The sequence below is a fragment of the Heteronotia binoei genome, chromosome 19, assembly GCF_032191835.1.
Source record: "Heteronotia binoei isolate CCM8104 ecotype False Entrance Well chromosome 19, APGP_CSIRO_Hbin_v1, whole genome shotgun sequence".
NCBI lineage: Eukaryota > Metazoa > Chordata > Lepidosauria > Squamata > Gekkonidae > Heteronotia > Heteronotia binoei.
Genome location: NC_083241.1, coordinates 26,152,946 through 26,176,261, shown reverse-complemented (window position 1 = coordinate 26,176,261; position 23,316 = coordinate 26,152,946). Strand labels below are relative to the sequence as shown.

General features: G+C 47.4%; 1 long non-coding RNA gene across 1 annotated transcript in view; it reads left to right on the top strand.

The window, feature by feature from the left end:
- Nucleotides 1–5,621: 5,621 nt before the first annotated feature.
- The window catches only part of LOC132587899 (uncharacterized), a 189,734-nt gene continuing 172,039 nt past the window's right edge, over nt 5,622–23,316 (top strand). The window contains exons 1-2 of the long non-coding RNA XR_009556476.1: nt 5,622–5,755; nt 22,105–22,279. This is a non-coding gene — a long non-coding RNA (uncharacterized LOC132587899). The remainder of the gene's footprint in view (nt 5,756–22,104; nt 22,280–23,316) is intronic.

The window sequence follows — 23,316 nt, the reverse complement described above, 5'->3', positions numbered from 1 at the left end:
AAAGCAAGATCCATTCAAAATAGTAATCACTCCACTCGGAGTGGGTAAGGACTGTTCCTGACCATTGCTAAAGCAAAGCAGGATTAGCACAAAATCAGAACTAATTCAGGAAAGAACAGGGTGATACATGACACCCACACAACCTCGCAGCACATCCCACCTCTCACAGATGTTAATACCCTATATTAGCCCCTATAGTGAGTGAGAAATCCCAAGCCTTGTTCAGACCTGAGAGGAGGGGAGATAATAGCAACTTTGCTGATGAATCCTAATGGAGTGATTTCACACTGGATTCTCCCTTCGCAGTTCGTTCATAAGAGAGCAGTGAGAAGGAGCTGCAACAGAAGGTCCTGGAAGATGGGCTGAACAATCCTGTGCTGTGCCTGCACTGCACAACTGGCCATGGTGCAACAGTGGCTTTGCTAGTCACCTCCCTAAAGGAAAAGTTACACAGTGGCCAAAGGGGGGGGGGGGGAGTGCCCCAGCAGGTGTTGCTAGGCACTGCTGCAAAATTTCTCCAGAAAATTGGTGCTTGGATTTTTGCTGTTCGCTACTGAAGGATCTAGAAGGACAGCATGCCTCTCTGAGGAAGATTCGTTTAGAAACGATGCCACAGGTTGACCATTTTTGTTAGAGGCTTGAATATGTCTATTCCTTTTAGCAATATGTGTGTGTGTGTGTGTGTGTGTGAATACATCAAAAGAGACAAATATGTTAATTGAAATACTTTATTTGGACTTCAGAGGATCAGCACCAGCACTTTCATAGAGATGGGACTTTGCAATATACTTCAGCCAGTTTGGTGTAGTGGTTAAGTGTGCGGACTCTTATCTGGGAGAACCGGGTTTGATTCCCCACTCCTCCACTTGCACCTGCTGGAACGGCCTTGGGGCAGCCATAGCTCTCGCAGAGGTTGTCCTTAAAAGAGCAGCTTCTGAGCTCTCTCAGCCTCACCCACCTCACAGGGTGTCTGTTCTGGGGAAGGAGAGTGAAGGAAATTGTGACTGTTCTGAGACTCTGAGATTCGGAGTGAAGGGTGGGGTATAAATCCAAAATAACCATCTTCATCATCATCTTCTTCAGATGGCATGGCTGTGCCTTATTTACCAATGTCATTCAGAGGAAGTAATGAAGGCACTGGGGTGGGGCTGTGCATCATCGGGCCCCTCAGACCCCCTGGCCATCGACCAGAGGAAGAGTTCCCTATTACCCACTATGTTTTTCACAGTGCTGTGGGCCCCTAGAAAGGGAATGGATGTCCTCCCCAAGTTGCAAAAAGGGGCTCCAATTCTATGGGCCACAAAAGGAGGTGCCGTGCCCCCATCCTCCATTGCTTCCAGTGGAGGGGAAATGCCTTAAGAATATAATAATAATAATAATAATAATAATAATAATAATAATAATAACAACAACAACAACAACAACAACAACTTTATTTTTATATCCCGCCCTCCCCCGCCGAAGCGGGCTCAGGGCGGCTAACAGACATGGAGATCCCATGATTCATATAAAACAATGTAAACAATTTTAAATATATCAATTGCATAATAAATTATTTAAAATAGATAAAATGTATAAAATGGGTGCTAAAGAACATAAGAGAAGCCAGTGGCCCATCCAGTCCAACACTCTGTGTCAAACAGTGGCCAAAAAAAAAACCCCCAGGTGCCACCAGGAGGTCCATCTGTGGGGCCAGGACACTCAAAGCCTTGTGGGCTGAAGCAGAAATCACTGAGAGCCTGTTAAAATTTTGCCTGGCTAAAAAAGAAAGAAGGTTCACAAGTGGGGCTAGAAGCTCTTCCACTTTGCCCCCCCCCAAACATCAAGAATACATAGCATCACTGCCCCATACAGTTCCAATAATATGCTGTGGATAATAGCCACTGACGGACCTCTGCTATGTATTTTTATCCAATCCTCTTTTGAAGCTGGCTATGCTTGTAGCTGCCACCACCTCCTGTGGCAGTGAATTCCACATGTTAATCACCCTTTGGGCAAAGAGGTACTTCCTTTTATCCGTTCAAACCCGACTGCTCAGCAAATTCATGAATGCCCACGAGTTCTTGTATTGTGAGAAGGGGAGAAATGGAGTTCTTTCTCTACTTTCTCTTTCCCGTGCATAATCTTGTAAACCTCTATCATGTCACCCCTCAGTCAATGTTTCATACCATGAAATTGATACTACTCTTGGTTAAGGTAGACTAGGTTGGGATATACCTGGAGATTTGGGGGTAGAGCTTGGGAACTTAAGAACATAAGAGAAGCCATGTTGGATCAGGCCATTGGCCCATTTAGTCCAACACTCTGTGTCATACAGTGGCCAAAAACACCAGGTGCCATCAGGACGTCCATCCTTGGGGCCAGAACACTAGAAGCTTTGTGGGCTGAAGCAGAAATCACTGAGCTGTTAAAAATTTGTGCGCCAGCACCCCCCTAGCGCAGCTTAGAAGGAACTAAGATGTGGGGCCCGCCCCTCTTGTGTTCTCCAGGTTCATGTTGCTTCTGTGGGACCCTCCAGGTGTTTCCTCCTCCCAGAATCCCCCAACACCTCAGATACGTGCACTGGCTGTACCTTATTAAAGGGATCCAGGGCCCCTCAGACTCTGGCCATGGGTTAGAGTGGGATCACAGAGCTTCTGAGCAGTAGCTCCAGGGGCCATTTTAGTGGGAAAAGAGGTGTCAGAGACTCATTAGCACAACTCATTTGCATATGCCACATGCCTCTGACATCAGTGGAAGGCGTGCTAAAGTATATCAGCTCAGCATCAACCTTAAAATGCTTTTTGAATTATGTTTATTTGATTTATATCCCGCCCTCCCCACCGAAGCAGGCTTAGGGTGGCTCACAATGCATGATAGAACAATAAAAACATTTAAATTAAACATTAGATTAAAATAATTTAAAACAATATAGTGCTAATTTCCATCTAGTTTAAGGATGGCATTCAGTGATCCTAACATCCATTTAGATTTAATTGTTATAAAAAAAACCTTACTCCCATCATACTTTTAAATTACTTTCTCCTCTGTGGCCACAGTGGCATGAGGAAGATTTCCATCTGTCTGCTTTATATGTTTTGTTTTTTCCCCCATTATTTGTGGGGGGAAATGTTAGAAAGTTTATCAAATCTTAAGAGTTCAGCAAAATTCTCACAGGGCCTGGATCCCAGAAACAAGTATTTGTGAGGAGAAGGAAAGAGCATACTAAAATTTAGAGGTTCTGGAGCTCCGCTCCTTTGAGCTCCTGCCCAAAATGAGGCCTGAGTAGCACACTTGGTCCTTTGCCACTAGGGGGCATCCTTTGAGAATGACCAGGGGACTGGATGTGTCAATGTGCTTCCAAGGGCAGTTTCTGCAGCGGAGACGGTGCATGGTGGTGTTTCAGCAGCTTGGTTGGGGCGATGGCTCTCCCTGTTGGATTGGCACCTGCGTATGGAGCACAACAGATGTTGCAGCAGTTTGAAGGGCCATCACCAGTTCCGCAGGGGCTTCCATCAGTGTTCCCTCTAAGCTGAGTTAGTGTGAGCTAGCGCAGAGATTTTTGGCCTCTGGCTCACACATTTTTGTCTTAGCTCAGGAAAAACAGCTCGAGGGCAAACTAATTTATGCAGCGGTTCACAACTTTAATGTCAGTAGCTCAAAAAGCAGAATGTTTACTCACAAGGCTCCATGACTTAGAGGGAAGATTGGCCTCCGTGTAGTGACAGGGGCACCCGGTCTGGCACTCAGATGCCACAAGTCCTTCCCCCCTCCTCACAACAGACACCCAGCTGGGTGGAGGGGGCTGAGTGAGAGAATGGCTCTTGAGAGAACAACTCTGATAGAACGGTGACTGACCCAAGGTCACCCAGCTGGCTGCATGTGGAGGAGTGGGGAATCAAACCCAGTTTTCCCAGATGAGAATCCACCATTCTTAACCCCTACACCAAATTGTAAAGAGTTTCCATTTCCTACTGAAACATTTTTTTAAGAAAGGAATGTTTCAGATCCTGGTCTTGAGGTCTTACATTTCTGAGTCCGCATGCGTATGTAAACAGAATTCTGGCTGGGTGCACGAAAAATCCAGATGTAACCCAGCCTGAGTCCCAAACACCTCCGCACTTCACAATAAAGCAACACGTTGTCTCTCTCTCTCTCTCTCTGTGATAAACTGGGGTGCTGTTATTTGTTCATTGTGCCTATTTGCCTATGAGAACAAGGCTCTCGAGTCTGAAATGAACAAAAATCCACAGCCTAATGCGGAGGGAGGCAAGGCAAACAATTCATTTTTTTAAAGAGGGAGATCTCCGCTTGATACCTTTCTCCCACAGCGCAGGCAAACCACTTCTTTATTGATTGCTGAAGAGCATTTTTCGTGTCAGCTGGGGAATGGGCTGGAGGGAGGGGAGAGGCTGACAAATTCCCCAAGATCAGGCCCCGGCAGCCAGTCAATGCGCCTTCATTACGGATGGTGTCCCCGAGTCTCTGATGAATATAAAAAAAAGGGTGAGCGGATTGGATTGCAGGATGGAGGGCAAAAGAGACACATGGAGGACTGGAAAAGACAAAGGGAAGGGAGGAGGGAAGGGCCATGAGGCTGGAGAGGGGGGACAAGAAGAGGGCGCAGCAAACAAACAAGAGGAAAGCAGGAAACCAGAGCGGGGTGGGAAGGAGAAAGGGGGGCACTGCAGGGAGGTGACAGCACAGAGAAGACACGTTCACCGGCGAACGTCTGGAGGACAAATGCCCAAGCGATTAAAAACATTGCTGAAGGGTAGAGAGAACAGGGAGATGAAAAGAGTCACCCGATCCAGGAGGAAGGTGGAAAAGGAACAGAGGAGGATGTTCAGTTCTGTCTTGTGTCAACAGAGGGCGATAAAGAGCGAGGGGCAAATTCACAGAGAGATGGAAGCCACTGAGTTACCCAAGGATCATCTATCCACATCTCTTTTTATCCCGTTTTCCCTTCAAGCAGCTCAGGCAGCCCACAAAGGGTTACCAACCTGCAGATGGGGCCTGAAGATTTGGCATTACAACTGATCTCCAGGCAGCAGACCTCAGTTCCCCTGACAGCTTTGGAAGGTGGACTATAGGGACCCCCACTGATGTCTTTCCCTGCCCACAAACCCTGCCTACCTCATGCTCCACCCTCAAAATATCCAGTAATCCCAAAGACAGGGTGTCCCCTCCACTGTATTTCTCACACCAACCCGGTGTGGGTTTGTTTTATTATGGATCACAGGTTGCTGTTTTGCGGTTTCCCTGAGAATGTAAACGTTCACAACAACAACAAAGATGAGCGTGGGTGAGGAGGCCAACAGCTCCCAGGGACCTTTATTTTATTTCATCGTGGGAAAGAGGCGAGCTGAACCCATTTTTGTACAACCTGGCCAGCGGCTGAGAGAAAGGTACTCTCTAGAGGGGCCCCTAGGGGTCGCTGTAAAGCTCACGTGGCTCCGCCCCACCGCTTCCGCCCGTCTTGCTCGGGTTTTGCGCCGGGGCAGCCCCTCGCCCGCGGGCCACGGCCAACCCGCCCAGCTGGTGTTCCTCGCTGACCGCAGGCCCCCCAGCGCACGTGCCCAGCACGCGGGTAGCTAGCCCGCGCCTTTCCCTGCCTCAGCGCGCCTGCGTCAGTGTCTCCCGCCAGCAGCCCCGTCAAGGAGGCGCTGTGCCCGAAACCCCCGCGGGGTCCGAACGAGACCTGCTGGACTCCGCTTCTAGCCTCCTCAGGGGGACGCCTCTGGCCCAGCCGGCTTTGGAGTTGCAAGCCGGGCAGGTGAAAGGAGGGAGCGCGCCTGTCTGCCTTCGGGGCGGCTGGGGGGAGAGCGCATGCGGGGAGGGGCGCCGGAGCCTCGCTCGCTCGCTCGCTGGCTGCAGCCTCTGCCGCCGCCGCCGCCGCCTTGCCGCAAATGGCTGTGGGAGGGCCGAGGAGGAGGAGGAGGAGGAGGCGGCGGGAGTGAAGCGGCGGAGTTGAGCGCGAGAGCAGCCTCTGGCCGCAGCCGCAGCCCCGCCAGAGCAGCCAGGCGAGCCCCTTCGCGGGGCTGCCACCCAGGGCGGACCCGGCAGCAGCGGGTGAGCGGCGGGGCGGCGCGGGGTGGGTGTGGCCGGCGGGCTTGCGGGCAGCACGCGTGTCGCCCGGAACGTGGGAACGGCGCTCTGCGGGGGGTCTCGGGCTGGCGGGCGAGGGAAGGGGGGGGGAGCGCCCCGGGTTGAGCGGCAAGGGCCGCCTGCCGCAGGGACTTTATGGCGGCGGGGGGGGGGGGGAGATCTGGGAATCGGCGCGGGGATGGGCGGTTGGGGCGTTTCTTTCTTTCTTTAGACATCCTTTTCCCTCTTCCTTGTATTTGTTTTTTTGGACTCCCCCCGCGTTGCGCTTCTCCGAAGTCCTCGTTGCCCCCCCCCCCCCCCCCGCCAGGCACTGGCCCTCTTTGCAATCCAGGGAGGGGGTCCTGCCCCCCTTCCCTGGGCTGGAACGTGCCGCCTTCCGATGGACGCGCAGCAGGAAACTTTCGCCGCCTGGGCTCGTTGAGACGCGGCTTCGGGCGTCAGTGTCAGCGAGGTGCCCCCCTCCCTTTTTTTTAAACAATGCATACTTTGTTATGAGATGTGAATAAATATAATAAAAAGTAAAGCAAACAACAGATATCATCGCAGAGGTTACTCGGGATATATATTGGAACTACTGCCGTGTAAAGTGTCCTTTTAAAAAAAAAATAGGGAGAAGGGTGTTTTCTTTTTTAATAACCCTTTTATGTCATTTTAAAGCCACTGCAATTAGCTCTTGCAGCAGCATCTGCCAACCAAGCCACCCCTCCCCTTCCCGAAGTCGCCTGTGCCAGTCTTTCGCTGCACTGCTTTCTCCTCTCTCCCTCTTTCTCTGTTCCTCCCCATAAATCTCCTGCGCTTTTTGCCTCCCCCCCCCCCCCCTTTCTCCCTGGCAATTCTTTAAGGATGTTTCCACTTTCCAATTATTCTCGCAGCTGGGTGCTCGGCACTTCTGGGGCTGCTAGGCTGAAGAATTCTGATTTTCTTTTCCCTCCTCCCCCCACCCCATCGGCTTTCACTTCCACCACTACGTGGAGAATGGGCTGTTAAAGGTCTCTGCTGCCAGCTGCCCCCCTGAAGCTAATGGAAGAGAGGCTCCCAGTCCAGACTGGATCAATAGAGTGGTGACACCCCCCCCCCCCCGCCTTTCGCATCACGTGTTTAGTCATTGCAAACAGGGCGTGACTAACAGCCGGCATCCAGGGGCTCTCTTCTTTGGCTTGAAGTCTCTTTCGTAGGTGTTGTCTGCTGTTACCTGCAAAGCCCCCCCCCCCAGCATTTAACAGAGAGCGACCTGCCCCCCTCCCCCAAGTGTGGCAGCTTGCAGATCCCAAACAGCTTGTGCCCGTTCAGCGAAACCGGCTGTGAATCCCAATGGACTCTACTACCCGACTGGCCTGCCAGAATATATATTTTAAGTTTGGCAGTGGTGAATGGAGTTGCCAAGTGCGTCGGTTTACTGAGGCACAGAATTCCTAAGCCTCCCTTTTGCCTGGTATGAATAACTCCGTTAAAGTCCAGGGTTTGAGCTCAAAAAGATGACCCCGACACCCCCCCCCCCCCCACACGTCAAGCCAATCACCTGTCCGCTTTTGAAGACTTCACGCGGAGTATGAGTTATTTCACAGGAGTTGGAGATCTCCCTTCTTTTGTGTGAATGTACAATTCTGGAGCAGCTGGTCTTCCCCCTCTCCTCCATTTTATTGCTGAGTGATTTAAATCTCTTTGCTTTCCTGTGGCCTTAGAAAAACTCGACTTTCCCCAGCTCTAAGCAAAACTTTTCCCCTATTGGTCGTGCCCTTTTTGTTTTCAAAGCAAGCATTGTTAGTACCAGCCTTTCGGCTTGGCTGTGTTCAGTATTGATCTTCCATCGGTGTCTGCCTGGGTCCTGTGTTCCTCCTGTTAAGTGACACAATAGCATGGATCTTTTCCAGTGGATTTTGATTAAGAGAGAAAGTGGGACGTAAATACATTTGACTCTCCACCCCCAATGGCCTTTTCAGCTCTCTGCCACACTGCTTGCATCGTGGGTTCATCCAGCTGTAAGTGTAAAAATGGGTTGTGCTGTCTGTCAGGTTTAGTTATTTTCTGAAACTTTGCATAAAAACAATTGGCGGATATCTCTCCACGGTGTTTTTCTCGAACCCATTTTGGTTGCCTTTGATCAGAGAGCTTGGGAGTTTGGGGCTAATGACGACTGTTTACATAGTGCTTTAAAGGGGGGGGGTGTTGCATATTTTGTCTTGGTAGTGTTTTCAGCATCCCTGTAATACTAACCAACCTTGTTAGATGTGAGGGGGAAGTACTGAGTCTGAGGCTAAACAAAGTAAAGGTAGTCCTTCCTGTGCAAGCACTGAGTTACTGACCCATGGAGTGACGTTGCATTGTGACATTTTCTTCGTAGACTTTTTATAGGGTGGTTTGCCATTGCCTTCTCCCGTCTGGGTTCAGGTAGCTGGCTCAAGGTTGACTCAGCCTTCCATCCTTCTGAGGTTGGTAAAATGAGTACCCAGCTTGCTGGGGGGAAAGTGTAGTCTGAGGCTAAGACAACACTTATCAGAGAAATCCGAAGATGAAACTTGAGTTCCGTCTCTTTCTCTCTCACACACACCTAAGCTATACCAACTTGGTCTTGACAAGCATATGTTTAACTGGATTTTTTGAAAAGCCTGAAACTGTTTATTTGATTTGCTGTTCTGTTTGAAGGAAAGAATGGTTGCCTTTTGTTACCTAGCCAGTGTGGGAAGATTGGCAGGTACAAATTGCTAACCTATGAGGGGATTTAAGTCAGGATGCGGTTTTTGAGGTTGTTTGAGCTGACTGTGTCTCGTGCCTGTTACTGCTTACAGAATTCTAGACGCACAGGAGTTAAATATTGGCTACAGGTGTTACTGTGAACTTTTGGGGACTAATGCTTGCTTGGAACCTACCTGTAGGGTTCGTTTGGGCTTCAGTGAAAATGGGAATGTACCCTTTTCCAAAGCATTCTGTTTGCCTTTCCTCTTCTGGATACCTTCAGGGGGAATGAGAATGTCCGTAGCCCCTTTGTGGAGAGAACAGGGATGCTCTGAGGTCACTCTGGGCTCTGCATTTCTAATCAGATCTGGTTTGCCTTCATTGCCTCCATAAGCAATTGCTAGGACTTCTTGGGGCATCCCCTTCTTTTATATGGAATGTGTACAGCAGTGTGCTCATAAATATCTGTCAGGAAAGTCAGGCCACAGTTACCCAAATGCGGTGTTCCCTCTAAGCTGAGTTAGTGTGAGCTAGCTCACAGTTTTTTTAGCTCAGGAAGGATGGCCCCCGGGCGCAAATTAATTTATGCTGTAGCCAAATTGCTCACTCACAACTTTAAAGCTCATGAAGTAGAATTTTTGCTCACAAGACTCCACAGTTCAGAGGGAATATTGCCCAGATGTGGAAGAGACAGAATCCTGTTAAAAACAGTTTCAGAGGGTAGCTGTTTTGACCTGCAGTAAAACAGTGTGAGATTTGAGTCCAGTGGCACCTTACAGACCAACAATGAGTTTCAAGGTATCTGCTTTCAACACAGGACTTTTATCCCACTCCAGATGCTAACTGTCTGCCCCCAAGCACTTCCCCTCTGTGCTAATCAAGCAGATTACAATGGACGTTGTACCTCTGCACACCTCAGAAGCCTTCTTTACAACATCCCTCCCACCTGGGGTAGAAGGACTCAGAAGTCTCCATTTTTGCCCTACTGTATCTGACGAAAGGAAATGTTGACTTCAGAAGCTGATACCCAGTTGAAAACAGTTGCAAGTTACGATTCTTAATATTTAGGTTGCAATCTTGTGCAAGTTTACTTCTGAGCAATTGTTAGCAAAACTGGACTAGCCGCTTTGGGTTCCCCATTGGGAGAAAGGGGGGGTACAAGTAAATTGAATAAATTTAAAAAGATATAATGTCTATTGTTTATATGGTACTTATAACCATCAAAGGGGAGCGGCAGCTTTCTCTTCTAGCAGTTTTTGCAGTCTAAGCAATATGGATGATTTGAAAGGGGAAAGCCATTTGTCCTTAAGGCTGTTCAGGTTTGAAAAGTTGAGAAGGGTGAGAATGTTGTGTTTGGGGAGAGGGGAAGTCCCACCTGTGTTCAAACCTAGTAAGAACAGAAGGCACCCGATACAAACAAAGGAAGGTCAGCATTAACTAAAGGAGAATGGGGACTGTGGTTCTTCCCTGACCTTGTAAAACATGGATCGACCAGCTAACTCCTCTTCCCTCCCCCATCATCTTGCAAAAGTATGACTGTGGTTCTGTGCGTACCTAAATGCAGAAGATGGTAAACCCCTAAATGCAGGAGATGGCAGACCCCTGGAATTTTTAGGTACATTAAAAAAACAACAACACCCAGTTATCTTTGTTTAAACCTGTAGCCCTTAGTGACATAAAAGCTCTGGAAGATAATAGCCATATGCAATATGAAAATGTGTTCTCATACTTCATTGTGCTCTGGGAAGACCTGTTCCCAGCCTCGTTAAGGGCAAAGAGACTCCTCTGGTTGCTGTTTGTTTGTTTTTAAGATTGCTGAATGGTGATACGTCCATTTTTGCTTTATAGGTTGGGAAGCATTGGGTAACCTTTTTGTTTGTACTTGGAGTCAGATAATAGCTTTAAAGAATGACTGTTAGAGCGATTCCTCAGTGGAACAGGCTTCCTCGGGAGGTGGTGGGCTCTCCTTCCTTGGAGGTTTTTAAACAGAGGCTAGATGGCCATCTGACAGCTATGAAGATCCTGTGAATTTAGGGGGAGGTGTTTGTGAGTTTCCTGCATTGTGCAGGGGGTTGGATTAGATGACCCTAGAGGTCCCTTCCAACTCTATGATTCTATGAAAAGAGACATGGCTTCCTGTGTTCTGTATGAAGGTGTGAAGCTGCCTTCTATTGAATCAGACCTTTGGTCCATTGGGGTCAGTAGCGTCTGCTCAGATTGGCAGCAGCTCTCCAGGGTCTCAGGCAGAGGTCTTTTGCTTCACCTACAGTCTGGTCTTTTTACCTGGAGATGCTGGGGCTCGAACCTGGGACCTTCTCTGTACCAAGCAGATTCTTTGTCACTAAGCCACATTCCCTACCAATAATGCACATCTGCTTGGTATGCAGAAGGTCCCAGGTTCAAGTCCCCAGTGTGCCCAATCCTGGGTTGGTTTTGCAGGGTTTGTGGGGGTTCAGAGAGACTTCAGAACTCGTGAACAGGGAAGCTGGTGAGCTGACAGCATGCTCCGTAAGAATGATGGTTCTCTGTCATAGCTCCTTCAGCAATTTTCGATTGTCTCTTCAATCTCTGTCTTGCCAATGCATATAAACATATGGACATATGAAGCTGCCTTATACTGAATCAGACCCTCAGTCCATCAAAGTCAGTATCGTCTACTCAGACTGGCAGTGGCTCTCCAGGGTCTCAAGCTGAGGCTTTTGATGCCTACTTGCCTGGACCCTTTTTAGTTGGAGATGCCGGGGATTGAACCTGGGACCTTCTGCTTACTAAGCAGATGCTCTGCCACTGAGCCACCATCCCTCCCAACGATGCATAGTGACAACTGGCTGTATTGCATGGGTTTCTGCTACATGTACTGAAGCCCCCCAATCCCCAAAATGTGGCCTGAGAAATCAGGCTGTAAGGTCAGCTTCCTCAGGATTAAAATGCTTAACAAAACGAAAACAATTGCTTTCAGTGTTTGATTCGTGATGCTCCTCAGAGCGAGGGGTCGGGAGCTGGGACTTCCGAAGCCGGTGTGGAAAGCAGAGGCGGCTATGAAAAAAAGGCCAGATCTTGGCAAGGAGGCTCGGCAGAGCTGCGTGCTTCCAAAGCAGGCTTCAGAGGAACTTGGCATGCGCTTAAAGTATAAATGAGATAATTGCATGGTTGCAAAACCACTCATCGCAGAGTGGCAGCGTGTCATGGAGGCAGGATTGGTTGTATCTCCCTGCTGAGCTAGCCACTGTAAGGCAGGGGTGTCAAAAATGTGGCCCGGGGGCCAAATCAGGCCCCTGGAGGGCTCCTATCAGTCCCCTGAGCAACTGGCTGTCATCTTCTTCCTTCTCTCTCTTTCTTGCTTCCTTCTGCATCACCACTTGCTTTGCCAGGTTTGTTCAATTGCACAGGAGCTACAGAGGAAAGCCTCTATTTTCTCCATTGACTGAGACTCCTCCCTTGGGGAGGAAGCGGGGAAGGAGAGCTTGCTTTGCCAGGCCCTCTCGATCACACAGCAGAGCTACTGAGCCAAGCCTCTTTTCCTTCTATTGGCTGAGGCTCCTCCCCTTCCTGCTCCCCTGAGGAAGGAAGGAAAGATCCAGAGCTTCCTTTGTCCAGTTCCCTGGATCCCATGGGAGAGATACAAAGAAAGCACCTTACAGACCAATGAGTCCTAATGTTGTAATCATGTTTTATTTTAAGTTTTAAAAAAACTTTGTCTATGTCCTTTATAAAGTTTATATCACCACTACCTGGCATTGCATTTTATGGCTGGCCTGACAAAGTCTCATTTATGTCAGATTTGGACCTCATAACAAATGAGTTCAACACCCTTGGTAAGGTATGGAGAGCTCTCTGGATCAGGTTTGCACCTAGCTGAGGGATGTGGTGCTGAGTGGTAAGGTACATTTTTATATAGCTGTAAACAAAAACCCAGATAACTCATTAAAAACAAACCAGGGGCATAAAAATATCCTAAAGCAACCCCTGAGCACCCTACATTTTAACATTTTCCAGACTAACCAAAGGTATAGCGCAGGGGTGACCAAACTGCAGCTCAGGAGCCACGTTTCACACATATTGTGTGCCTCTCAAAGTCATCCCCCCCCCCATCAGCTGGCCTGGAGAAGGCTTTTGTCTCTTTAAAATCACTTCTCAAAGCCAAGCCAGTTGGCAGCTTGGAGAATGCATTTGAAGTTGTTTTCTTTCCACCTTTCCCTCCCCCATCCTTTCCTTTCCTTCCTTCCTGTCTAGCAGCTCTCAAATATCTGACATTCGTGTTTTGCAGCCGTCAAATATCTGAAGTTTATTCTATGTGGCTCTTCCATTAAGCAAGTTTGGCCACCGCCAGTAGAGGGGCTCCCTGATTGTTTCAGAGGGCCATGTTGGGTCTGCAGTGGAAGAGCCAGATTCGAGTCCACGAGCACCCTAAAGACCAATGAGATCTTTGGGGTATGAGCTTTTGAGAGTCAAGGTTCCCTGAGGCTAATACTCTTCAGCTGGTCTCTAAAGTGCTCAGAGTTGAATCAGGTTCCCTGATTGTTTGGCATCCAGCTGTTCTATTTGAGAACAGCCACAGACAAGGCATGGGTCTCTACCTGCAGGAGCATATACCTGCATAAATTAACCAGAAGGGAAAATGAAAACCTGGTGAAATCTGAAAATACCTTTTAAAACCTGGTGAAATCTGAAAATATTCCAGAAGTGTTTGTAGCACAGTTTGTCAGCTAAAGGGGCGGGGGGAGGGCAAGGGAGGAAAAACCAGCTGCTCAGGTCCTGGATGACTTCAGAGAATCCTCAAGGGGAGATGGTGAGACTTGGGGTGCGATTTCTAAATGGTACTTGTTCACTGCTCACCATGACTCTGTGCTTCCTCAGTGTGTGTTAATAACGTCACCTGACCTTGTTTCTCTTGTTGTTTTGAGACCTCTAAAAATGGGGGAAATAATATTATGGGGTTTTGTATTGAAAGTTTACAATGTTATGGTACAGTGTTTACTTGTAATCCACTTCAAGCTGGACTCTGGAGGGGTGGCATATAAATTAATGTAGGGAGCTTCTCTGATCTTGTCAGTATGCATCCTTGGCTGTCCCTGGGTGCACATCATTCTCCTTCCTGGCCACGTGACAAGTAAGTGGGTGGGGGGAGAGAAACAATACCAATGTGGCATTTTAAAGTGAAGAATTAGAAAACCTGATCGATTCCCTGTCCTTCACTCAGCATCTCGGAGCATTTTACAGTTCCCTTCCCTTCCTCTCCTCACAACAGACACCCTGTGGGGTAGGCGAGGCTAAGAGAGCTCTGAGAGAACACTTGACTGACCCAAGGTCACCCAGCTGGCTGCTTCTGGTGGAGTGGGGAATCGGACCCAGTTCTCTCCAATTAGAGTCCACCGCTCTTAACCACTACACCAAATTGGCTCGTGGCCCCAATTAACTTCTAAAATAGCTGCAGCATCCATGGGTTGGCCATGTGGGTGCCATAATCTCTAGTTGGGCCCTAAAAGTGTCTCATCCATTTGCCTGTAATTTGAATTTGAATCCATAAGGTACTGTTGAAAATCTGCATCGTTTGCGCACAGATATACGTTAAAGCCGTGAACATAAAGAATTGGACCCTTAGGATGCCGTCTGCAAGAGTGTGACTATTCTTAGCATCCAGCGACTGTGATGCACATTTCGGCATCATTTAAAGAGATGTGTGCAGCACTGGTTGGACTCCTGGTAGATGGTGTATAATGTAATCAGTCGTACAGGAAGACCCCCCACACTCTCTCCGCTCTGGTTGCTCAGTGCTTCCCTTGGAGAAATGTATGATGATACAGCTTTCAACATCATGCCCCTAACTTTCCAGAGTCATTTAAAAAAAAATCCCTTTGTCATTAACTTTACAACTAGGTTTCTAAAAACCTGAAACAGGGCTCCCCAGTGAAGACTCAGTGGCTGCTAAGAGGCACGGGCTGTTTCTTAATTGCCTACATTTTGACTGAGCCGGGAGGCAAAACAAAGACCTGCTTTCTGTTCCATGTTCCAGTTGAGTTGTGGTTTAGTGGTAGACCCTCTGCTTTGCATGCAGAAGGCTCCAGATTCAATTCCTGGCAGCTTGGATGTGGGGGTAATCTGGCTGTGACCTCTGTCACCCCATTGGTCGCCAGGGTTGATTTGGCTGATCTGGCTGGTTAGGTGGGTGTCCCCTACCTCCCTCACTGCTCCATGTGCGTCCCTCCTGAAGCTGCACGCTCAGTGGAAGAGGACGGCCATCCCAGATAGAAGGAGTGTACCGTTCTTTGGTCACGGGTATACAGCGGCTGCACTCTCCTGCTAGAACTTCCAGACAAGCTCAAGGTTCAATTCCTGGTAGCTTCAGTTAAGGGGATCAGGTGACCTCTGCCTGGGATTGCTGGATAAGCATATGGAGTAGAGGTCCAGCAGCGGCTATTTGCCACAAGGAATAGATGGAATACTATATCTAGGGAAGTGATGGCTCTGTATTCTTGGGTCTTGGGGGGCTGTAGTGGGAGGGCTTCTGGAGTTCTGGTCCTGCTGGTGGACCTCCTGATGTCACCTGGGTTTTGGCCAGACTCAGATTCAGTGGGAGCTCACAGGAGCACAGCTCCTGAACCTTTCTGAGAGTTCCACCTCCTCCTTCCCACCTTGTCCATTGAATAGTAGGTGCAGCTGCATAACAATCCCTGGATGAGCTCCACCACCTATTTTTCTACAAAATGACTCCAGGTTTTGACCATGGTGTGACACAGAGTATTTGACTGGATGGACCATTGGCTTGACCCAACATGGCTTCTCTTATGTTCTTACAGGGAGTAGCTGCCAGTCAGAGAAGGCAGTGCGGACCTCAATAGACCAGCAACACAGCTCTGTATGAGGCAGACTGATGAGTAATCTCTTTATTGTTGGTCAACCGCTGCTTGCCTTAGTTGTGGGGGGGCTCCAAGGGTCTCCAAGACAGATCTCTGTGAATAGGCAGGGTTCATACATATGGCAATCCCTTTAGAACTTATTTTCTGTTCTGTATGATAGATTCTATGGCAATATAAACTCAAATCCTGATTTGCAAAGCTATAGCACCAGACTTGGGGCAACACTCAGAAGCACCAATCATGTCGTGTGCAGGGCTTTTTTTTGTAGCAGGAACTTCTTTGCATATTAGGCCACACACCCCTGATGTAGTTAATCCTTCTGGAACTTACAGTAGGCCCTTTAGTAAGAGCCCTGTAAGCTCTTGAAGGATTGGCTACATCAGGGGTGTGTGGCTTAATATGCAAAAGAGTTCCTGCTACAAAAAAAAAGCCCTGGTCATGTGTTTTATTTACACTCACACAAGAGCCAGCATGGTGTAGTGGTTAGGCTGCTGTCCCAGGATCTGTGAGACCTGGGTTCAAGTCCCCACTCTACCCTGGAAGCTCATGGGGGTGACCTTTTGCCCTTCTAATCTACCTTATTAGGGGTTGTGTGGGACAGAATGGAGGAGAGGGGGAAATATTGTAAGTTGCCTTCAGTCCCGATTGGGGAGAAAAGTGAGTTACAAATATCCAAATAAAGAAAAGCCAGGTCTCGCTTGCTAATTACTGTGATTTATTCAATTTATTTGACTGGTTTTGTGAGATTAAATCTCATCTCCTCGTGATCTCAGCAGAAGTCAATCTTTTCTTTCCCAGTCCCCTCACTTTTTGCCTCCTTCATCTGCTTTGTTACTCGTACTGTCGTTAATTCATTTTCCCAGCCTCCTGTGTGTGTAGAGGAGCTACACATTTAGATTGCTGTTCAGTTTATCAGGCTAATTCTTGTATCCTCTCCATGTATTCTTCTTTATTGATCTTTATCCTTTCCTCAGTCAAATCAATCCCCCGTCCACTGCTATCTTTTGCTTTTAACTTTCCCATTTCTAAGCCCTTTTGCTCCCTTGTCCAATCAATTGCAACTGAGGTCATCTTTTCAGTTCTTGGGTAAGGTCAGTTTCAGTGGAATCCTGTCCAGTTTGTTCAGTTGCTTCTGATTGTGACTTTGCCATGTATGCAAATTAAGAGAAAGTTAATGAATTTTAACGCAGAGTGGTAAAGCTGCAGTGCTTCAGTCGGAGCCCTCTGCTCACGACCTGAGTTCGATCCCAGTGAAAGCTGGTTCAGGTAGCCGGCTCCAGGTTGACTCAGCCTTCCATCCTTCCCAGGTCAGTCAGATGAGTACCCAGCTTGCTGGGGGAAAAGTGTAGGTGACTGGGGAAGGCAGTGGCAAACCACCCCATAAAAAGTCTGCTGTGAAAGCAACGTCACCCCAGAGTCGGAAACGACTGGTGCTTGCACAGGGGGCTACCTTTACCTTTTTAATTAAATAGTAACTGGGGGTGGGGATTTCAGTTTCTTGTTTTTTTCCTCTTGCTTGGGCTCTCAGCAGTGCGGAGGTACAGTCTTAATAGAGACACGCACAGCAGCTACTTTCCTCATTGTCATACTTGACCTTGGAAGGACAGTGCTAGGTCTTTACAACTAAAGACACAATTTGAAAATTCTGTTGTTGCAACAGTTGTTTGGGGGAATATGGCTTTCTTCAGATTTTTTTCTTAGGTGCTCAAAAGCAAATTATAGAACAATGCGACCAGAAATCTCTGATATAAATTGACAGTATCAGATTCTCTTGTATCATTCTGTTTGATTTGCAGTTCAGTGTTTCTTTATGCCGTGATTCTGTTGACAGTTTGATTTGCTTTAATATTTAAGTAGCGTCTGAAATTCAAGCTCCAGTCTTTGTGGTTTTATCAAAATATCACATGGCTTGTTACTGATCCTAAAGTCCGTTAGCAATGGCTCCAGGACAAAATTGCAGCAGATAGATGAAATGTCTTTTCCTCAAATGCTCCCTCAAATGGCCGTGTCTGGAGACAGCACTCTCTGGGGCACATGAGATGTTACATTTCTAGAAATTTTAGAGCTGTGGAAGAGAAAAACCATGTGTTCCCTTCCAGATCTTTCTGGGGGGAAATAGAAACTTTGGGGAAAACAGAGAGACAATTATTTTCTTATCAAACATAAATTTATCTTGCTGCCTTAAGCAAAATACCGAATATACCCAGTACAAGAGGGAATGCTGCAAACTGTATTGAAGACATAATTAGTCACATTTAAACAATCCATGTATAATATTTCCAAAGATAATGTATACACAGGAATTACCATTTCTCAGTGCTGTAGATTTTTATAGCAACATCTCCATCCTACACACTTTGAGTGACTAAAACCTTTATGTTTAAAAAACACTTCACTCATTCTGAAAGAGAATATTTCGTAAGAGGTTTCCCTCCTTACAATGTTCCCTCTAAGCTGCAGAGTCGTGTGAGCAAAAATTCTACTCTGTGAGCTACTGGTATTAAAGTTCTGAGCTACTGGCATTAAAATTGTGAGCTACTGCATAAATCAGGGGTCCCCAACCCCCGGGTCATGGACTGGTAGCAGTCTGTGCCCTGTTAGCAACCGGGCCATGGGTTGTATAATTATTTCATTATATAATACAATGTAGTAATAATATAATCATAATGAAGATACTGGATTTATATCCTGCCCTCCACTCTGAATTTCAGAGTTTCAGAGCACTCACAATCTCCTTTATCTTCCTCCCCCACAACAGACACCCTGTGAGATGCGTGGGGCTGGGAGAGCTCTCCCAGAAGCTGCCCTTTCAAAGACAACTCTGTGGGAAGCTATGGCTGACCCAAAGCCATTCCAGCAGCTGTAAGTGGAGGAGTGGGGAATCAAACCTGGTTCTCTCAAAATGCTTAACCACCACACCAAGCACTTTAGAAGTAAAGTGCACAGTTGTATCATCCTGAAACCATCACATACACACTCCTGGTCCGTGGAAAAACTGTCTTCCACAAAACCGGTCCCTGGTGCCAAAAAAGTTGAGGACCACTGTTTGTGCTCTGGGGTCTTCCACAAAACCGGTCCCTGGTGCCAAAAAAGTTGGGGACCACTGTTTGTGCTCTGGGGTCACCCTTCCTAAGCTAAGACAAAAACATGTGAGCTGGAAGCTAAAAATCTGTGAGCTAGCTCACACTAACTCAGCTTAGAGGGAACACTGCTCCCTACCCTAGTTCTCTTCTGTGAAAGAGAAAAAGTCTTTTCTCACAACTTTCCCCCTAGCTTCCCCCTGCTAGGCCTTCGTATCTGTAGTGAGGCATAACTCTGTAGGGGCTGAACAGTTATTGAGTTAAGAGCCAGGATGAACTTAATTCATTAAAACATTTATAAACTGCCTTGCCTGAACTGTTAAGGTAATTTTATGTAGAATGTATGCCCATAACCTTAAAGATACAAAGTAAACAAACCTATACATAAAACAAGCTTGTTTAAAGCTAACTCACACTTGACCAAATTTATCCAAAGGTGCTCTCTCTGAAATAAAATTATATCCTTTTCTAAATCCAGTGAGAGGGCACTCTCTTAACTTCAAATTGCAACCTGTTCCAGATTGGTGGGTAAACGGCCTGTAATTTGGGCTACTTCAGTCTTCATTTCCCTACCCAAAGGGGGCAGTAAAGATTAGCTTTTGAGAGCAGCAAAACATCACATGGGCATACCTCTGAAAAAGTGATCCTTCAGATTGGTGGTCTCTGGTGGAATTCTAGCAGGAGCTCCTTTGCATATTAGGCCACATACCCCTGGTGTAGCCAATCCTCCAAGAGCTTACAAAAAAGTCTTGTCAGCTCTTAGAGGATTGGCTACATCAGGGGGTGTGGCCTAATATGCAAAGGAGCTCCTGCTAGAATTCCACCCCTGGGTGGTCTCCCCTGTTCTGACTTTCCTCTGTGGTTTGAGTCGAGATGGAGTCTGCTTCCCAAGCCTTATTTCAGCAGTGGTGAAAATGAAGGCACTGGGGAAGTAGTTATTGAATATTGTGTTCTGTGCCGTCTTTCATGGTGCCATGCATTGCTGAATGGTCCATGCCTGGCTAGTGCAGTCTATAATTTAGCCTAGCATGGCTTCAGGATCCAGCACGGAGCAGAAATGGGCTGGTGAGAATGTATGCCTGATTCTTTTTCTTTTAAATGGGACATTCAGTACCATTATTCAGGATTAGGCGGCCTAGATTAAATAACAAGTAGCTTTTTATTTTTTTGTTCAACCATTGTAAAAGCATCTGTAGATCTCATCAGATCTTGGAAGCTAAGCAGGGTTGGCCCTGGCCGGTAATGGGATGGGAGACCTCCAAGGCAGGCAGTGGCAAACCTCCTGTTTGTCTCTTGCTTTGAAAATCCTAAAGGGTTGCCATAAACTGACTGCAAGTTAGAGTTGCCAGTCCTCAGTTGGTGGTGGGGATCCCCTGGTTCGGAGCCCCTCCCCCTGCCTTGGTGGGGATCCCCTGGTTTGGAGCCCCTCCCCCTGCCTTGGTGGGGATCCCCTGGTTTGGAGCCCCTCCCCCTGCCTTGGTGGGGATCCCCTGGTTTGGAGCCCCTCCCCCTGCCTTGGTGGGGATCCCCTGGTTTGGAGCCCCTCCCCCTGCTGTAGGGCTATCAGGAAGTGGGGGGAAGGTATGCCAGACACCCCCCCCCTCCCATGACTTACCGGAAGCAGGGAGGGAAGACGCAGGAAGTAAACATGTCACCTGGAAATGATACTGGCATGCTGGCGACTGGTGTGTGTGTGTGTGTGTGTGTGTGAGAGAGAGAGACACTGGTTTTGGGTCAGAACTCATATGGTTTGAAGCCTGTTTTTTCATAGAGTTTTGCCCCCAAACCACAGCATCACCCCCAATGTCACCAGCATGCCTTTGTCACTTCCAGGTGACATAGACATTTACATGTTTACTTCCTGCTTCATCACTTCTGGCTAGCGGCATGTTCCCTTCATATGAAGCTGCCTTCTACTGAATCAGACCCTCTTTCGTCCATCAAAGTCATTATTGTCTACTCAGACTGGCAGCAGCTCTCAGGGGTCTCGAGCTGAGGTTTTTCACACCTATTTGCCTGGACCCTTTTTAGTTGGAGATGCCAGGGATTGAACCTGGGACCTTCTGCTTACCAAGCAGATGCTCTACCACTGAGCCACCGTCCCTCACCATTCCTCCTCTGGCCCGCAGTTCCGATGGACCAGGCAACCCTACTGTGATTTGATGGCCCTTTCCACCCCTGCCACCATCTCTCTTGAACCTTGGGAGATTGGGACAGAATTCAATATGTGTTTCAACTGAGTGTTTCAGGTGGGATGCCTTTTTGAGCTCTCCCTACCTGCTTTCAAGGTAAAAGGGGAGGGGGAGGAAAATGCAATAAATATTGTAACGTAACGTTTGCCATGAATGGTGAAGCATCAGAATGACATCTGCTGTGTAAATTTGGGGTCCAACGGTGTGTTGTAGAGTCACATCCCAGTGTACCTTTTATCAGAGGGGCTGGGGAAGATGTTAAATAAGCCAGGGCTTTTTTTGTCACAGAAATTCCTTTGCATATTAGGCTACACCCCCCCCCCCCAATGTAGACCGTTCTCCAAGAGCTTACAGTAGACCCTGTACTAAGAGCCATGTAAGCTCTTGGAGGATTGGCTACATCAGGGGGTGTGTCCTAATATGCAAAGGAGTTCCTGCTTGAACCCTGGGAGGTAATCCTGAAACTTGGTTTGTAAATGGAATTTTGGTAACTTATTAGGAAAACTAGTTGGGGGTCATGTGCTCTCAGTTACTGGGGTTTCCTGGGAAAGGACAGAAACAGCTATTCTAATGAAGAAAAGAGCTGCTACTTAGGAGATATTTCATGCTCAGTTGCCGAACAAAAGTGTGTGTGTATTTGAGAGTATTGTTTTTGTGGTTGGGATTTTTTTTATTTCCAAGCTGCAGCAAAACAGTAAACCTCATGCATTGGATTCAGTGACTTCCTTCCATGGTGGGGGGAGTCATTAGATCTAACCCTATGTAACATGCTAAGACATCTGCAGTATATTTAAAAAAAAGGATCAGCAGTTTCCCAGCAATTACTTCACTGTTCCATTTAAATAAAGTGCAGTGGATCTACACCTGCTGGCTACTTAGAACTTGACAGCTTCTGAGAAGCGCTGGCATAATTCAAATTATGTTTTGTTTAATATGTAATTGAGTGCCTGAACAAAACAACAAAGGGATAATATCTGAGATTGTGTTCAAATGCGTTCATGGGGGTGTGTATCATTTAGGGATAAGTAGGCGCCCTTCTCTTTCTCTCTGCCTGCTCCCTGGATTTATTTGGTGGTGGTTCCATTTGGATTGCTTTCTGGTTTAACGTCGTAGAATTCCTCCGTCAAGTTTCAGTGCTGCTGTGTGCTTGCTTTGCTGCAGTGTTCAGTTCATATTTTACTTTGTCCCCCCCCCCCCCCCCAATTGCTCTTACAGGTGGCTGATCCTGCAGGTGAATAAATGCATTGACACAGTGTAGGGAGGAAAGGAATCTCGGTGTGAGTGCTGAAATCCACAGTGGGCTGCGCATGCACAGTGATCTGCCCAGAAATCAAGAATTGAAGAATGAGAGATCTCTAATTCATCGGTGCTGCTCTAGAGGCAAGATCAGGTAATTAGAACTTCCCCAAATCAGGGGAGAAACTTGCCGGGGGGGGGGGGGGGGGGCAGAATGCTGTAAACATTTTTAAAATGGTTGTTTCCTTTTAAAATGCCTGGGAAAGGGTTGGCTTGTGTGTAGTTTAGGGAGAAAAGTGACGGTTTCTGCACGTGAAATCCCAGTATCCAGTGGAACAGGAAAGCCGTTTTCTTTCTTGGATACTGGGTACTCGGTGATCAGCCAGCCACTGTGCATGAAGTCCTTAGATGCAGATATGGTGAAAAGAAAAGAAAAAGATAGGCAACCAAGGCACATGTGGTTATGACCTTGCAAATGCAATCGGAAGGCCAGAGGGAGCCCAGAATACCTGTAGATTTCTCTCAAGTGGCTTTTAAATACTGTTTTGAATGCATCGACAGGGATAAAGCTGCATTTCCATTTAACTGGCATTTTGCTTAAAGCATAGGATACAGTTTTTTAATAATGCATTTTTTTTTTAAACCAAAGGAATCTTCCTACTCGCAGAAGAGCGCATTCAAAATCCAGTCCGTAGTGTTTAAAGATATGCCAGTCTGTGTGATGTTGTTTTCTTCTGGGGGTGGGGAAGTGATACAGAAATTCCCACTCGAACTAACTTGAAAATATCAAGTGGAGCTGATCGGAGTCTTCTGCTGCATTGCACAATGCAGATGGGAAAATGGTGGGAAACAGCTCAGGAGGCTCTTAATGTTCACAGTGAAATGGGGAGGAGTTTCAGTCTTGCAGAAAGAAATTAATGGATCTAGCTTGGTACTTTGAGCTGCAATTTGTTCCTGTGAGGAGGAAGCCGAGAATAAGGAAAGCAAAATTTTAAAAGAATCAAAACTTGGGTAGAAATTTAAACATTAGACGAAGGTGTATATTACTGGGTTGCATTCTGCAGGTATTGTGCTGACCAGAGAGGGGTGATCTCACAAGATCCTTGCACTTGCTGTGGCCTGTTGACTTGTGTGGCTTTTTGTCCATGAGGGTCCCCTTTGCAAGGCTTCCAGGAGCTCCCAAAGGAAGGC